An 18,844-nucleotide genomic window follows, 5' to 3' on the forward strand; every position below is an offset into this window, starting at 1 on the left:
TTTTGCCCAAGTTCATTTGCATTCCTTTAAGTATTAATGAGGAAAATTTTTCAATAATAATAATTATTATAATTATAAAGATTCCAAGACTATTCAGGCTAATGGGCTTGGCATATTATTACTGAACATGAATATAATTTACTCTTACAATTATTCACACATAAATTCAACAAATATTTATAGAATATCTACTCTGAGGCCCCAAATGGCCCAAGAATGTCAGTCTAGGACAATCATGTAGACTATTTTGGTTATATCTGACGTGACTAGGTTTACATATTCTTTATTGTTACATCAGAACCAAAATTTATTTTCAGTTTTACTATGGACAACAATGCCTAAAATTATGTTGAACTGATTCATTTCATTCTTTGTTTAGAAAGAGGTTTTGGTTTGCTATTCCTTTCAAGACTACAGCAAACACTTAGAGGAACAAAACTTGTTTCTTAAAGCCTTTCTTTATAGAATATTAAATCATAACACCATTCAGACCATATAATCAGCAGTAGTGTAAAGGCATTTTTTCAGCAACAATATGAAAAAAAAAAAGTCAACAATAGTACTAGATCAAGAAAAAGGGAAATAGTGTGATGTTTATTTATTTTTGTTCTATGCTAACATGGTTACTTACCCAACAAAATAAAAACTAGAAGTAGAAAACTACAAAAATGAATCACCCCAATTATTCACTGCCTGAAATTCTAAATGACAAGATTTTTGTTTTACATGCTCAAACTGAGAAATAAAATATTCTTGATCATCGAGACATTAAGAAGCAAGAGACAAAGCCGAGCATAATCATTTAAATTGGCACTACAAAGAGCTATCAACTTTCCCAACCACGACAATATTTCAATTTATTCCCCAAATTATTATGTTATTTTTACAAAATATTAGATGATTGGCATTAGCATGTTATGCCCATATAGAATTTTGCTGTTGCTGAGGAAACATACCAACTGGCTTGTCATTGAAATGGCAAGGTATGCCATAGGAACATATGATTAAACACTGTCCAGCTTCAATAAAATCTATACCTTCTCTCTTTTTAAAATATCAGATGCATCCAAAAGTCTAAATTTGCATTTAGTGGTTAATTTTATCATAACTCTGTCCTCTGTTTATTTAGACACAAGATTCCTACAGAGGTGTACAAAAATAAGGCTGCCGTGAAACTGACCGCTATAGAATTTCTTCATGTAAATCAAAGGCTAAACAAGTAGATTATGACAATACAAGGAGTGCTAAATACAAAGCTTATTTGTAAAGATACAACGCTGGAGTATCACGTTTCACTGGCCTGCAAACTGCTTAGTTTTCTCTAGATTGTAGGTCTAGATGCTTTTGTAGATCTGCTTAATCCCTCTCTTAGGAAAATATTTACTCCTTTTAAAATCTTTTAAAACAGAAGAAGTGTATGTTTCTTAAAATTCACTTGTATACACTGGAAAACTATTTAGACCAAATGTTGATAGCTCTTAGGCACTTACAGGTACTTAAAAACTACATGGCTTTTCTATGAGCTCAACCCCCAATCTAGAAAATGCTCATACAATAATGAAGGGTAAAAAAAAATTAATAATAATAATAATGAAGGGTAAACCAAAGCTTTAGGACGAGATGCATATTTTCTTTGGAACCTTGAATCATTAAACATGGATTTGTAACCTATAGGCATCACAGCATCACATGATGTTTCCTTTTTATATGTAGCATTTTAGATGCATTCTTTCCAAAAATAATAACTGCTTAGTATAAAGAATGCAGTATCCTTATTATATCATGTCTATTTACAGTGTTGACATTAATGTTACAATCCCGCAGCCCTTACTAATCCTTTCTACTATGATAATGTGGCAGATGAAGCTGTCCATAATTCCCAATCTAAACTATGTACATATAAATATCAGCAATATTCCATAAATATGTATACTAAGAGCTAGAATATGATCTTGTCCAATCATCTAGGAAAAAGACCATAGCCAAAGCATGCTCCTGAAATCATCACCCAGACTCCATTTCTTTTATTAAGCAGAAAACTGAAATGTACTGGTTCTGAAATTTATTTATTTATTTATTTTTCCTTTTTGGGTCACACCCAGCAATGCTCAGGGGTTACTCCTGGCTTTGCACTCAGGAGTTACTCCTGGCGGTGCTTGGGGGACCATATGGGATGCTGGGGATCAAACCCGGGTCGGCCGCGTGCAAGGCAAACGCTCTACCTGCTGTGCTATTGCTCTGGCCCCTGGTTCTGAAATTTAAATCCATGATAAAGTGAAGAGAGCAGAGGAGACAGCCAGGAGAAACAGTCAAATCTCTCAGCTAGAGTGCCTCTCAGAAGTCTCAGCAACCTGAGACACAAGAAGAGGAGGAAGAGACAGCACAGACTTAAGGATAGCAGATGAAAGATGAGCCAGCGTTCCACAGAACTGTCAGTTTGTGGATAACCGTGGAAGTCACAGAGCAGAAGCATGTCATGATGGAGGCCAGCAATGCTGGTCCAAACCCAAATGGAATGCTCTCTAAAGTCCAAAGGCTCGGGGCTGGAGCAATAGCACAGCGGGTAGGGCGTTTGCGTTGCACGCGGCTGACCCAAGTTCGATTCCCAGCATCCCATATGGTCCCCTGAGCACCGCCAGGAATAATTCCTGAGTGCAGAGCCAGGAGTAACCACTGTGCATTGCCAGGTGTGACCCAGAAAGCAATAAATAAATAAATAAATAAATAAATAAATAAATAAATAAATAAATAAAGTCCAATGGCTCTCGATGGATCTAGGCCATAGAAAGATATCATTGTCTTAAGAGATCAACCTTGCTCATATCCTGTTGTTAACTTTCAGTCTTGTACTCTGAACCTGACATTCTGAGCTAGTTCCACTCTCAATTAGAGCTAAAATAACATGGATCCAATTACTATCCCTTATTTCTTAACTGAAGAAAAAAAGGTTAGGACAAAAGCAGAGAGTGAGAGAAAATGTGTGTTTTCCCAGGAACAGTGTCTGCACAATGAAATAGATATAAGTAAAGAAACCAGTAAAGTTCTATGTTTTATGAGCAAACTATAAACTCCATAAAAAGTATGAATAACTGATTCCATATAAAAATGTTATCTGTCGTTATACTATTCAATTCTTGATTCGATATTCATGAACTATTCATAGCACTGCCAACTAAGCATTATTGTTGTTTATTTTAAACAAAAGCCTATAAAGATTTTTGCCCATGAGTGGTGACTTTAGCTGAATGTTTACAGCTGTTGTTTCTTATATGGAAAATATAATCAAATCTATCATATTCTATATCCTATTATGCTTTTGTATTATCATATCATCAAATGAAAACTATACTCCCAAAGACATAATGATTTCGAGAGAATGCTGATATTTTTTTGTCAGAGAACAATTTCGTTTTTCAAAGAGTAATGTATTTTAAAAAGGCTCACAATAAAGTTTCTATAGTAATTTGAAGAAATGATTGCATTAAGGGGCTACAGAGATAGTTCAGAGGCTACGGCACTTGTCCACTATGGTTTGATCCCCAGTACCTTATATGGTTCCCTGAGCACAACCAGCAGTGACTCCCTCAGCAGTCAGTAGTACACCCTAAGTACCCCGGATTTGACCCTCTCCCCACCACAAGTAATAACTATATCAAGCTATTGATATAGTTATTGGCAAGGGAACTGTCCCTGTAACTTCCTTTTTCAAAGTGCATGTGAAAAACTAAAAATAAGTATAAGCAATATTATACTGTCACATATCATTTTCAAGAATCTTAGAGCTGGTTTGTTCCTAATAACCACAACGAAGAAAAGCACTGCATATGATATTCTGGGGAACACCTTTATTTCAGGCATCTGAAACTGGATTACACAGGTGCCTTTCTAATCTCCTCATCCTTTCCCTAAATAAACATCTTAAAATGTAACTTCATATTTTGGCATTTTGTTGAATAAATGTAAAAATGAACTCAAAAACCTTTCAATGTGTCAGTACCCAGAGTTTAGATGTATTTTCTACAGCCATTACTGTCAGTTGGGCCTTATTATGGTCTGTCAGTGAACTGAAAAAATCAAACATTTTGAGTAGCTGGTTGTATATTTTAACCACATGGCAATGCCCCAAAAGGGAAAAATGTTCAGATAGCACCGCAAATTTTGAAATCTCTCCAGAGATTTTGATATGCAGTCAGAGTTGAGAGCCATTCATATAATATTTTTAGGATGTTATCAAGAGTTCCATGTGGTCTCATCTTTAGTGGAATGTGATGTTGTAAGAGGGGATAGTATGTATTCATACACCTGCAGACACAGAGAGACACACACAGGATATGTCTAGCTATCTATTACTCCACCTCCATTCATTGATTCATACAGAGCCAGCATTTAATTAAACTATTTAATGTTTTTGAGAAATAAGCTCATGACCATTTTTTTAAAAAGACTCTAAAGTGACTTGCCTAATTTTACATAGCTTCTGGCTTAGTTATAACAAGACTCTCTGTTTTATAGACTATTGGAAGTTATTATAAAAAGAAAATTTGATTAGGAGACAAAAGATTGGAATTCATGACCTATCCTGTCACTTATTAGCTGTGCAATCTTGGTATTAACATTAAAGTTACTGGGGTATGAGTTGATCTACCTACTAAAGAGCAAAACTCATTTCAAAACCATAAATTATTGTAATGATTGAATTAAGGCCTTTAAGAGCTTTTAAGCAATGCAAAGAAATGAGGGTGAGGCACAAATGAGGTTCCCCTTTTAAAGTGAAAATTCTGAATGCAATTTAATCTGACGTGACTCACAACCCAGGTATAAGAGAACATCCCATAAATACTACCACTGGACAGGGAGAACATTTGACAAACAACCAGATACACACTACAAACTTGTCAAGATATTAACTGCACTTCTAAGCTCTACATACAGTTTTAAGCATTTTCTCTTTAAGTATGGAAGACAGTTGTTTGAAACTCTTATTCTTTTTTGTAATTTTTAGCTTAGAGTGGCTGGTTGCACAGGACGAATGTTCATGTGGCTGTTGATAGAATGATTTTTATTTAATTGGTGTGAATTTTAAACTCCATATTATTGTTAATAAATAACCTTTACAAGGCATAGTTCAGTATGGATGAGTTATAATATACAAACATGCACATTATTTGTTTCAGTGTCCGGGGGAATTTTCCATAAGTTTTGGGATTGAGATAGTGATGAACTGTACATGTTCTGTTTAACGGATGTTCTGAAAGAAATTTACCGGGCAGGTCATACAAAAAAGAGTAAACTAAATCCATATATTGTGATTGACTCAGCATTTACATTATGATGAATAAGTTTAATATCTATTAACTTTTTATTTGGGTTGAAACCCAGGGCCTCATGTATGCAGAGTGCTAACTCTATTTGATAGGTCTGCTATAAATTTAAGGAACACTCCTTTGTATGTAATTTCCTTCTTTGATCAAGAGCATTGAAACCAGCATGATGCATAGTCCTAGACAACATACTATACTGTTTAAAATATGTCTATGAGAGCAATGAAAAACAAATTATCAAATGCGTCCTTTTCAGCAGGTCCGACTTTGGGGGAAGAAACTCTGAACAATAATTGTGAGTTTCTTGTTGACATATTGAATGTAATCAAAGTAAAGTGAAAGTAAAGTAAAATTTATCAGTTACACAGGTGGGGTGGGGGGGCTGGGGAGATGGGGGGTGGAGGGGAGTTATACTGTGATTTTTGGTGGTGGAATATGTGCACTGGTGAAGGGATGGGTGTTCGAGCATTGTATAACAGAGACTTAAACCTGAAAGCTTTGTAACTTCCCACATGGTGATTCAATAAAAGAATAAATTAAAAAAGAAAAAAAATAAATGTCTATGAGAAACCATTATTAATAGCACTGTAAACCAAAAAATAAAAACATCATAGCACTGTAGCACTGTCGTTCCGTTGCTCATCGATTTGTTTGAGTGGGCACCAGTAATGTCTTCATTGTGAGACTTCTTGTTACTGCTTTTGGCATGTCAAATACGCCACAGTAACTTGCCAGGCTCTGCTGTGTGGGCGGGACATTCACGGCAGCTTGGTGGGCTCTTCAAGAGGGATGAAGGAATTGGACTGAGTCAGCCACATGCAAGGCAAATGCCCTATTCACTCTGCTATTGCTCCACCCAAAAACATAGTAGAAAATAAAATGAATCAAATAAAAACTGTCCCCTTCTGCAAAAAAACAAATAAAACGCATACATAGTTTTTTGTTTGTTTCTGGCCACAACAAGTAGTGTTGAGAAATTACTCCTGGGACAGTGTTCAGGAGACCATATATGCTAACTGGGATTTGAACCAGATTGCAGTCTCCACAGCTGCATGCATGCATGTGACTTCCTCTGCTTGCTCACCAAGTAAATTTCTGTCATCGGTGTCAGAGTTACTAAAATTCCATCTGTGAGTAGAAAACGCATTATATTGTCTTCTCTACTGTTTTATTTCATTAACATGGACCACTGAGTTTCAAGATTTCTCTTGGGCTTATAAATGACTTTATATTTGGCCCAGTGATTTTTTTCTTTACAATTTCAAGGGCAAAGTGTTTAAATACAAATGATGTAAAAATGAAAATTTATAAAATCAATCAAGAAGAAATGAAAGTATCATAACAAAAAGAAAGATGGCTGATCCTCTTAAAGTAAAATCAGAGAAGATAAGGAAACAAATAGAAATGCCCTACACTAACAATTTGAAATCAGGTTTCAAAAGAAATGAATGGATCCCTGTAGTTAAGGTAAAGGTATTTCACAGAATATTACATGCAACTGTTTTACCTAAAGTAACTCCAGTAATTCCTTAACTTCCCTAAGAAATTTTGGAATATAAGCGTAGCAAAATATGCTCTATGATTACTACCTTAATTTTTTTATGCCTTTGTATTTATTTATTTATGTATTTGGCTATTGGGCCACACCCAGCTGTACTCAGGGCTTCCTCCTGACTATGCAATCGGAGATTATTGCCGACGGGCTCAGAACACCAAATGGGGTGCCAGGGATCAAATCTGGCTTGGCTGCATGCAAGGCAAATTCCCTACTCTCTGTACTATTGCTCTGACCCCTGCTTTTAAATTTAAAGTTCAGTGCAGAGTGGCAGTACAGTGCGTGGGGCATTTGCCTTGCACACATTCAACCTAGATTCAATCCAAGGCACCACATATGGGCCCCTGGTTCCCCAGTAGTAATACCTGATAGCAAAGCAAAGAATAAGCCCTGAGCACTGCTTGACACGATCCTCTTGCCCCCTCCCTGCAAAAAAAAAAAAAAATACTAAACTTTTCATATTTTCAAATTACATTTTTTCATGACCTAATTATTTTCTAAGACTTTTCATTTATTCATATTGTTTACCCAAAGTATCAGAGATCATGCTGAGTTGACTGCAAATATAAAACATACTTAGCACCTAAGTTTAACGATGACAAGAATAGTGCAGAGAACATTCTCTCATGGGGTGATGGAGGATAGAGGAAATTTTGCTGAAGTGATGTTAAGAAATGAATGGCAGGGGCTGGAGTGATAGCACAGCGGGTAGGGCGTTTGCCTTGCATGCGGCCGACCCGGGTTCGACCCGGGTTCAAATCCCAGCATCCCATATGGTCCCCTGAGCACCGCCAGGGGTAATTCCTGAGTGCATGAGCCAGGAATGACCCCTGTGTATTGCCAGGTGTGACCCAAAAAGCAAAAAAAAAAAAAAAAAAGCCCCAGAAATGAATGGCAGACAGGGTCAGGATAGGTACAGCTGTCAAAGTGCAGGCCTTGCAGGGGGAGGATCCCAGCTTGATCCCAAGCATCACACGGGCCCAAGAGCACAGCTGTCATGGCCCCAGCAATCCCGCCTCCCTAGGGGATGAGTTACACATCATTCTCCGACCATTCCATTGAGCCACTGGCCCAATAGACAGGGTATCTATTGGAGTGGACCCGAACCCCCAAATAGCTTTTTCAAGGTCCCCACCGACCAAAAAAATATTACTAAGCATTCCTCAGCAGTGAAAAAAAAAGCTTTTACAAATGTTTGCTTATGAACATGGCGTTATATGCAAATATTCAAGATATTCAGCAAAAAAAAAGCATTTTAGCACAAATTGGCCAATAGTTTTCCAATTTAATTGGAATGCTGTGCCAAATATGAACCATTAACATCCTGTTCGTCAGACCAAAAGAGGAAAAAAATATTAAATATATATTTATCCATATAAAAGTATAATAAGTTCATTTTCTCCCTGCTTAGAAATGCTGCCAAACTGAATAACAGAAAGTATCCAAGAGATGTCTTAAAAGTAAATTCCATGGTTCTAACTCTATGACATTTTGGAAAAGGCAAAAACCACAAAATGAGTGGTGGCCAGAGAGTAGAGGAAATGGAGGTGAGCAGGGAGGGAGTCAAGCAAGGGGAGCGGAGAGCTGTGTCTGGCCTCACCTACAGTTACTGCCACGGTAGGTGCAGGCCGCAAGGAAGGCGTCTGTCTGGACCGTAGCACTGTGGTACGACAGCAAAGTATGGAAGAGCAATGTATGGACAGAGGTTGATTCAGTCATGAACTAGGACAGATGTGCTATGCAAATCTGAGAACTACGTATCAGAAAACCGGGCAGGGGTAGACATGGAATTTGGAGTTGCTAGCTGCCAAATAATTCTCTAAATCTAAATCAGTACGACAGATAATTAAAAAATTAAATTTCATTCAATGCTACTGTTGGTGGAGAAATCCTACTTTGTTCACTATTCTTTGCAAAATAAGTCACACAAAATGACCGTAATAATGGTAAAATGGGAGGCGGGGAAGAGGTCACAGTTACAGGCTTCATTTTCTACCTCATGATTAGAATTTTTTTCTTGTAGTTTAACACTGCTCTTAGTCAATGACTGGTGTAAAACAGTCAAGTTTCACTGAATGTGAGAGAAAAACACATCTTGTAGACTGTGGAGGATAAAGGTTTATTCGAATCTTCACCCCCTGGTAGAATCTCACTGTAGGACCCGAGGCCAACATCCTGCAAACTACATATTTTAAAATATGTGACGATGTGTATCCTCCACAAATGGATTAATATTCTCTGCTACCAGATGGTCCCTGCTCTTGATATTATGAAATGTTCACCACAGTTATTTTGCTAACTCTATGGTAAAGGAGAGGAATATATTAAAATTCAGAGAAAAGAAAGCTTAACCTCAGAGTTTGTAACAGCCAAATGATTCATTTGGAAATTCTAGCACTTGAAAAATGAATAAAGTATGAGTATCTGTCTTAAAAGACAATCTTCTAATGCAAAATGAAACGTGGTTGTAGAATGAAGCTTCCTACTTTTTGGATAATTGAAGCGAGGCAGGTATCGAAGGAAAGTCTCTCTGGGTGGTAGCGAAGGAAAGTCTCTATTACCTCTTGTCACAGTAAAAGATGGGAAAGAGAGATCAGTCACTGGAGCTAAACAAGACCCATTGGGAAAGCCCGGAGGGATCGATTTTCCCACCTGGTACGGGACACGGAACTAGGTGCATTAATGGAGAAGGGAGACATGTGGCAATCCAGGCACATTAAAATTCACCCAGAAACTTCTCAGGAGCAGTGCACTTCATTACATGTCAGGATCCAACACTCTCAAACAGCTTCCTGCCCACTGATATTTTGAGGCTTTAGATTTTGAGTCTCTGGTAACTGGGTTCCATGCTTGTCTTGGTGAGAATTCAGAGGGAGAAGCTGGTAAAGGCTTTGATAAAGGTGTGTGTTTTCACGACAAGAACGACAGGGCATCCCCAGGTCTACGTAATTAATACATGCTTGGAGAGAATGGACTGTACAAATCGAGCCCCTATTGATTTTACCCACTATGAGCAAAAGGACAGAAAAGGCAGACCATCGCCGCAGGGAAGGCAGAGAGAGAGGTGCCCATGGACGTGACAAAGTAACAGAACTTACCAGCCAGGCAAGACTTGATTAATCAGTAGTGACTGATGGGATGGGGAAAGCTCAGCTCAATACTATTCCCGACTCATCAGAAATAAGCTTTTTTATTTTTTTTAATGGTGATAAAACACTGTTTTCCAAGGGAAGTAAATAGTGATGCTGAAGTTACCCAGGAAAAGCATAAAGAATGCAATACAAGACTTGATCTTGTATCTGGTGCAAAACCTTACTTTAAAACATGCATACCAGCTAATGTAAACTATGATTTTAGTGCCTTATAATGACTATGATATATCCAAATAATCTATTAAGCTACTTATGAGATTAATACATTCAAGTTGGCTATGAAACATTTTTTCTGGGGAAAATGGGATAAATTAATGCAGAGATTTTTCTGCGGTTATAAAGAGGCTTTTAACAAATATGTATATATAATTATTTATCTTTGCCCTAGAAAATATAAACTGGGCATTTCAAAAAATCAGCATTCACCTAGAGACAGAGCTCAAAGGGTCAAGGAGTCTGCTTTGCATGTGGAGGTAAAGGTTTGATTCTTGATATCACAGGGTTCCCTAGAGCAGAGTTAGGATTAGACTTTGAAAAATGCAGGATTTGGGGGTTGGAGCAATAGCACAGCGGGTAGGGCGTTTGCCTTGCACATGGCCAACCGGGGTTCAATTCCCAGCATCCCATATGGTTCCCTAAGCACTGCCAGGGGTAATTCCTGAGTGCAGAGCCAGGAGTAACCCCTGAGCATTTTGCTGGGTGTGACCCAGAAAGCAAAAAGAAAGAAAAAGAAAGAAAGAAAAAAGAAAACTGCAGGAATTAGCATGAAAATAAAAGCAGAATAAGTTATATGTTTAATATAACTTGGAATTATCCCTGGAACATTTTGTAGGTATGGAGGCCAAAGAGACAGTAGGTCTAGATATGGTATAGGCACCAAGCAGTGAAGCTATAAAAATTATCACGTAATTTCAATTATCAGTCAAGTCTGAGAAATAATATTCAGTAACTTGGGAATATACTATCAAAATAATGCTAAAATTTTAAGTGTCAGTGTACAAAAGTATTTATAGAATAAATGTAATCCTCTTATGTCTTTATTTACATAGAAATATAAGAAAAAAGACTAGGAAACTATTCAAAGTGATTAATACTGGTATATCTAATTTGATAAATTTGTGATTTTTCTGTACTTCCTCTATTGCTATTTTGTCTACATTCTCCAAACTTTCTAGTGAATGTGCTATTTTCAAAGATTTACACCCAGAAAGAAAAGTGCAATATGAAAAATAGAAAAGATAAAAAAGCAAAGGGTTGTTTGTAGTTTTTAACCTAGCTTTTGTGTTCCTAAATTCTAATGAACTATAATGTTATTTTTCAAAAATTACTGTTCGTAAAAGAAAATACCCAATTCCATTAAAAGCTCAATTTTCTAAAGGTGTAGCTGTTATCAATTTTAGACTTGTGGCTTTATTATTCTATAGAAGCTAATGTAGTTACCTGTGCAATGTGGAATTAGACTAAAGAAAGGGGTCCCATATAATTGGGAACTGAAAATATGCAATTTCAGTAATCCCAGTGGGTTTTTTTATTCATTAGATGATTCCAGCAGATTTACTGCCATAATTATAATTTTTTTCTCGGGCTCATATTAAAATTCATTTGTAGTTTTCTGATGGCAGGCCAGCTGACCACAGAAGGGGAGCTCTCAGGTTCTGGGAGGACGACAAAAGGAAGTGCATTTGCTATTGGCATTTTATTTCCACAGATAATCTACAGAAAATAATCATAAGTTGGTGGTGAAATTGCATTTCAGGCATATGAAATGTGTTAGATTAATAATTTAAAATAAAATATCCCAACTATATAGCCAAGGTGAAGGATACAGAGCAGGGGCAGTAACAGACTAGTGCCTAGCCTGGCTCTGCTCTTGCACTTAAACACAAGAAAATCCCTTTCTTTCTAAACTTCAGCTTCACGGACAAAATGGTGCTCATATTGACACCTTCCAACACAGGGGGCTCTGAAGCTTATGTCATCGAATGAATACAAGGCCATACAATGACCATACAATGACACCAAGGCCTCAGAGTTAACTGCAGTTGTTCTACATTTTTTTAATAGTAGCTGTGATTTCTTTAGTTTTACTCTAGCAGTAAAACTAGACATTACCATCTCTGAGATTCCATAAAATGACATGGCTTTTTTTTTATTATTCAATAAGTTACATATCACATGAAAGGGTCAAATGTTAAAATTTGTTCAGTTTGCTGTAGCAGAAAATAGTTGGAAATGTTTTGTGTATAACTATCAAAACTAATTAGAAAATATAATGAGTTCGAGATACAACAATTTATTGTTGTATACCTGGGATTATATATTTCAGAATTCAAGACATTTATATTTTAGGGAGGTAACTACATACCGCCAAGATAGTATGAGGTCGAATCACAAACTCACATTAATATTTCTGCAGAAAAACAAATGATAATTCACATTTGGTGCTATAAGATAGAAGATAAGTATCTACATTATCACTTTTGTCAAAGTTTTAATTCTGAATGAGTTTTTAAATATTAATTTCTCAGAACTTTCAAGGATATTAGAATTACATATAGGAGGGATGAGCAGCAAAAGAAAAAATAGAAGAATTACATATAGGAAACTGTAAAACTGGATTAAATAAAATACTAACAATTTCTCTTTATACAGTTTTTCATTAAAGTGTGCTACATCTCACAAATGTATAGTGTAAGGTAATGGGAAATTAAAAAATTCTTCTCTTGTTTTACATTAAATAGCTCTGGGTAATTTCTTATCAGTGCAAGTCAAAACAGTAATTCAAACTTAAAAAATTACTCCTTAATTTAAAAAGGATGTGACAATGCCCTGATTTGTAGAAATAAAATGATGACATATAGGTGGCATTATTGCTTTACCCTTGTGTTTCATTTAGAAATTAATTCCTTTCATAGTTGTACTTTATAGGTGAGCTGCTTTAAATTATTATATTTGAGTTTTAATAAGCCATTAAAATTTTATGCTTTTACTGGTCAGTAGATGAGATAGAAAATAAGCTATGTGATAGAAAAACGGCAGGTTGTTAAGGGGAGAAACACTGAATTACACTGCTACCTTCGTATAAATTAGACAAATTATACCCGCTTGTTATTATTCCTTCCTATAAAGTGTAAAGACAACGTTCCCTTGATTATTTGTAAAGATTGGAGGATAGGGTTTACAGCATTCACTGACACATGAATAACCTTACTATGAGAAAAAGAAAAACATTATTGACTGTATATACAGTATGGGCTGGAGCGGTAGCACAGCGAGTAGGGCGTTTGCCTTGCACGAGGCTGACCTGGGTTTGATTTCTCTGTCCCTCTCAGAGAACCCGGCAAGCAACTGAGAAGAGTATCCTGCCCGCAAGGGAGAGCCTGGCAAACTACCCGTGGTGTATTCAATATGCCAAAAACGGTAACAATAAGTCTCAGAATGGAGATGTTACTGGTGCCTGCTCAAGCAAACTGATGAACAATGGGATGACAGTGTGACAGTGCTACAGTGCTACATAAAATATGTGGAATCAGAAAGGTTTCCAATGACAGTGGAGTTTAACGGCTATTCTGACTTCTAAGGGAGGAGGTGCCGAAAATTCTGCTCAACAAGAATATCAAATAACACAAAGTCATCATTCAGACCGTGCCCAGTTTTTCTGGCATATCTTGACTTGATGAATTCACAAAGGGATGATGAAATATATGTGCAATCACGTGGTGTCTACAAAAACACCGCATGAATAAGGATTTTGAAGAAGACACACAGGGCGGAACTCTGCAAATGTTCAAAGCAAATCTTCAGTCTACCTAAAATTAAAGAGTACTTGAGAACAACTATTCTTAAATGATCCATCAGTTTAGGTACAGTTATGGGAAGGACCTTGATCAAAACTGGTGGATGGGAGAAAACGGAGTTGGAGGTCGAGACTGGTGGAGGGAAGTGGACATTGGTGGAGGGAAGGGAGCAGTGTTGAAACATGTAATGTCTGAAACCCAATCAGGAATATTTTGGTAATTTCATGGCGACCAGATGGAAAAAGAAAAAGAAAGGCACACATATTCTAGTTCATCGTTCCTTTCTCCTCTTGTGCTACAAAAAAAGCCAAGAACAGGGATCAAGACTTTCAACGCCCGGTGCTCTGTATTTCCCTTCTCCCTTCTAGAATTTACATTTGCTTTTGTTTCTCTGTTGTGAAATACTATTTCCATCCATGTTTTCTCCAGTAAGTTCCTACAAAGTGGATGACTATGCTTTATCTTTGGATGCAGAGTAATACAGCTAAATAGCTCTACACAGGACATTCTCTCAATGGCATGACACAAAAGCTGTACCTTCGTTTCAAGACATATTAAGTTGCCAAACATTTTTTAAAAGGGGTTCCGAGGGTGGAAGATATGGAAAATAAAACAATTTGTACCAAATAAAATTTTTAACAGGGCCTTTTTATTATATTATTTTGGTTTAGGGGCCATATGCGTCAGTGCTCTAGAACTGCTCTTAGCTTGGTGCTCAGGGGAACTGTCTGGGAAATACCCAGCTGACCATGCGGTGCTGCAGGATGAACTGGCCCTGCTTTTCCTCGAGTACAACATGCCTTCTTGTCTTGGAGCGATCTTCCTAGCCTCGGCCAACAGATTGAAAGGCAAACCCTATGGCATTCTACACTTTAATGCTTAAATAATATATAAAATGCTTATATATTATATAAGTATATGTGTATATATGTATATATGCATATATGTACATATGCATATATACATATATACAATGTGCATATATACAATGTACATATACAACATGTATATGTGTGTATATATGTATATATGTATATACAATATGTATATATACAATATATATACAATATGTATATATGCATATATACATATATGTATATTTTTAACAATTCTTTCAAAGTTTAGATTTTTTTCTTGAAAAAATAAGGTGTAAAGTGGCTAACTTTGGGCCAGGGATGTGGTTTAGGTGGAGGAGTGAATATCTAGCACGTGTGAGGCCTTGCATTGGATTCCAAGAACCATTTGCACGTGGCCTCAGCAGTACTGGCTGTGGCCCCACAACTAGCAAGCCCCCACCATCCCCGCCACCCCCCAGAAAAAGAATGGGAAGTCGTAAATATAAGAAGATAAAAGTCCAGGAGCTGGGGGATGGTGTAAAGGGTTAGAGAACAGTGCTCAAAATATCTTACACAGTTCTGGGGATTGAACCAGGGTTTGCTGCACACAAAGCAAAGCTCCTTAACCCTCAAACTATCTTTCCAGCACCTTTGTTCAACAAATCTCTGCTTTCATTTACAAACTTCAGAATAAATTCCCTTTCTCCCCAGGCTGCTATCATTTTGACGATACCAAGCATTTCTTTTTTTACAGAACCTAATTAGAGCTCACTGTGAACTTTCCATCTGGATAAACAAACAAATATACAACAACCAAAAAGTCTGTAGCAAATCAAAACACTTACAAAAGCCCCAATATCAGTCTCTAATGATATTTTACTTACATGACTGAAACACTGTACACAGGACTGCTCTTTATAATAGCACTGCTACAAAAACCACCCACACAGTTTGAGTTCTAATGTACATATATCTCTTTTCAAACAGTTTCCATTTTTAAATTCCTAACTTACCATTTATTCTGGTGTAGATACAAGACAGTCTTGGGAGTGTGTATATGGAGATGCTTAGATTGGTGATGTTTTCTAAAGTAGTAAAGTCATATGCTATCCTCCTGTCATTGGTCATTCAATTTTTTGAAACCCACCCACCATGTCAGATCATTTGCCTTCAGAGCTTTGATAGGGTTAAGTACAGAAAAACAGAAGAAGTTAGTGGAAAGGTCTGATCACTGAGGACAACGAAAATTAGCTACAATGAATAGTCTCCTCTAAACTCTGCTATTCCCTTTTTCCTTTGAAAGTACTTTTTCTTCCTTTTCTCTGTCCCATCTAATGTCTTAATACTTTCAGACTTTGTCGCCCATTTTTGTTGTGAGTTATTTATTCCCCTAAATGTGGAAGACTACCCACATAGCTCCTGGGCCCTACTGAAAGGGAAATGACATGGACACATTTACTCATGGCAAATGATGAGATCTTTAGTCTGGATTTTATTTTTGTGTTTGATGATTTCCTGCTTCAAAACTTAAATACATAATCCTATATATCACCATGCTATACATTCACCCTGTATAAAATTATGAATATCCCCATTTCATTGTAAATCTCTTCGGGGGGGAGCTGGAATGACAGTATAGAGGGTAGGGTTCTTGTCTTACATGCAGCTGACCCGGGGTTGAGCCCTGGATCCCCTGAGCCTCATCTGTGTAGTCAGAAGTAAGCCCCGGTTCTGCTGTATATGGTCCAAAAACAAGAAAGGGGGGGAAAAACTCTTTTCACATAGAAAAGAGGAAAACAAAACAAAACAACTATGAGTTTCAGCTGGCAAAATTCATGGATGATCAAGTTCATGGATGATCAGGACTCTGTGTCTTACTTGAAGACAGGGCATAAGATTTGCAGGTGATCACCCTAGAACTGAGAGCCAGGAGATGAGCATGGACCCTGGCAGATGCCTGAACCACTGAGCAGGGTGGAACAGGAAGTGAGGACCTGACTCTGTAGAGAGCACTTAGGAAGCCACTGAAGATACCATTGAGAATTGGTGTTGGAAGGGCAAGAGACGTTAAGACCAGGGGATAAATGGTTAGGTATTATCCACCCCATGTTTAGAACACTGGAAAACAAAGCATTTGGGGACAGAGGAGAGACTCACTGTGAAAATCCAGAATTGGAGGCAGAAAGAAATGAATAAGACTTCATAAAAGTGGACATTTTTATTTCCTTTGATGCTACATCCCCAACCCATGGTGCTGTTATGCAAATCTGTTATCCCATTCTCTCTTTGATCTGATCTTTGATCTTTCTCTCTGAACTGGCTACTGAACCTACTACATTCTCATGGATTTAAGCCTAAATTCTACCAAATGTGTGTGCCTGTATATACACATGCATGTACATTCATGTATATAAAAATGTATACATGTTAAAGCACATTAAAATCAAAGGGGAAAACTTACCACATAATTTTACTATAGAACTTTCTAATGGACTCAGCAACTGCTCTAAATGAGCGATTTTTATGAGTTGCAGCCATTTGGTAATAGCCTGCTAAAACAACCTAATCAATGATCAATTTGACCTGTTCTGCTCTCATCTCTGCTTTCCTATTGAGAATCTGTAAGGTGTTATTAAAATTACTTCAGTAAATTCAACCTCTGAAAATAAATAAAAGGGAGAATAAGGCTACACGTGGAATGAATTGAGAATCATCTGTCAGATGCTGAGACAGAGGTTTCCTGACATAATTTTGTTAAATAAGATCTGAGACTACTATCATTTTATCTTAAGTGCATAAAAGTTCTCAAAAACCTATTGGTTAATTTAACTTCTGTATTAGTTTTGGTGTGGCCATGCAGAAATAGCATGCATTTTGTACAACATAGGTTAAAGTAACCTTATATAGTTAGAAGGATCTACCAAACCATACTTTGTAATCAAAACACTGAAAAGTAAGCTACTAAAATTTTTTTAACAAAATCCTACCTTATTATTCTTCCCAATGTCCATATTTTTGTGGGTGTGTGAATTCTTTTGGAAATGAAATAAACCTCTGCTCGGCCTCAACTCTTTAGAGAATGATTTTATTTGACAAATAATAATATAGGAACCCAACAGTTGTATTTCTGCTCCCAGGAAAAGCTGATGAAGTGAAAAAGGTTTAATACGCCATTTTCAGAAGAAAGAAAATGGAGGTTTACAAAATATAATGCTAAAAAAAATCCCCAAATAATTCTCATTAATTTTATATTCAAATGTCCTACTATACATGGCAGAAATTAAGGCGGTGCTTAGAATTTATAACATGATAAATAAACATATGGCAGCCCTCAAAAAAGGCATTCAGCTACTACTTCATTAAAATTGCAAATGAAGACAAGTGAACTTAGACAAAGCAAGGTGGGGCACCCCCAGCTAGCCTGGCTGTGGAAAAGGCAAGGCTAGGATTGCTGTGGGGGAGAATTCTGATGAGGCAGGACACAGTTCCCTGGAGCTGTGGGCTACTTATTAAGGAAGCAGCAGTTCTGAATTTTTATTACGGAGCTTTTCTCACACTGCGATGATTTCAGAGAAGGTATTTATGGATTGTCTGAATATTTGACCTTGGAACTATTTTATGGACACTGGATCTATTGCTTTTTATGGGGAAAATAGGCAGCTCTATAAAGGTAAATCATTCAGAATATCAAAAGAGAAAAGTGGGGGGAGCCGTCCCTTGTGAAACATTTCATGGCTGTTCAATAAGTTTAAGCAATTATGCACCACAGTAAATTAGAATAGATTATAAATCAATTAGTCAATCTTACGTGAACCCATGGAGTCATGTAAAATAAATGACATGATGCCCTTTGCACAATAAAATTCAGTCCCGATAAATTTAGTTATTTAGGAAAACATAATTGCAACAATGTCAGTCTGTTCTGAATTATAATTTGCCCCCTAATAAACTTATATTTTTGTTCACCTGTGAGCACTGGAGCTCCATTCAGGCAAATCAAGTCTAAGGATAGGCATGGGAAATAGATAGGCACAACCTATAGCACCAGCTCAACCCTTGGCAAAGGTCTAAACTGGCATGAAAGCAGTCTACTAGTTGCTACCCCCGGAGCCAAGGCACCCAGATCAACAGTCTCTCTCAATAATGATTTTATTTCCTTTAATATCGAGTGCCACTTCTAAAG

At 37.0% G+C, this 18,844-nt stretch overlaps 1 protein-coding gene across 5 annotated transcripts in view; it reads right to left on the minus strand.

The window, feature by feature from the left end:
• Nucleotides 1–18,844, minus strand: part of KLF12 (KLF transcription factor 12) — a 724,988-nt gene that overhangs the window by 185,314 nt on the left and 520,830 nt on the right. The window lies entirely within an intron of this gene.

Source organism: Sorex araneus, chromosome 1 (genome assembly GCF_027595985.1).
Source record: "Sorex araneus isolate mSorAra2 chromosome 1, mSorAra2.pri, whole genome shotgun sequence".
Lineage (NCBI taxonomy): Eukaryota > Metazoa > Chordata > Mammalia > Eulipotyphla > Soricidae > Sorex > Sorex araneus.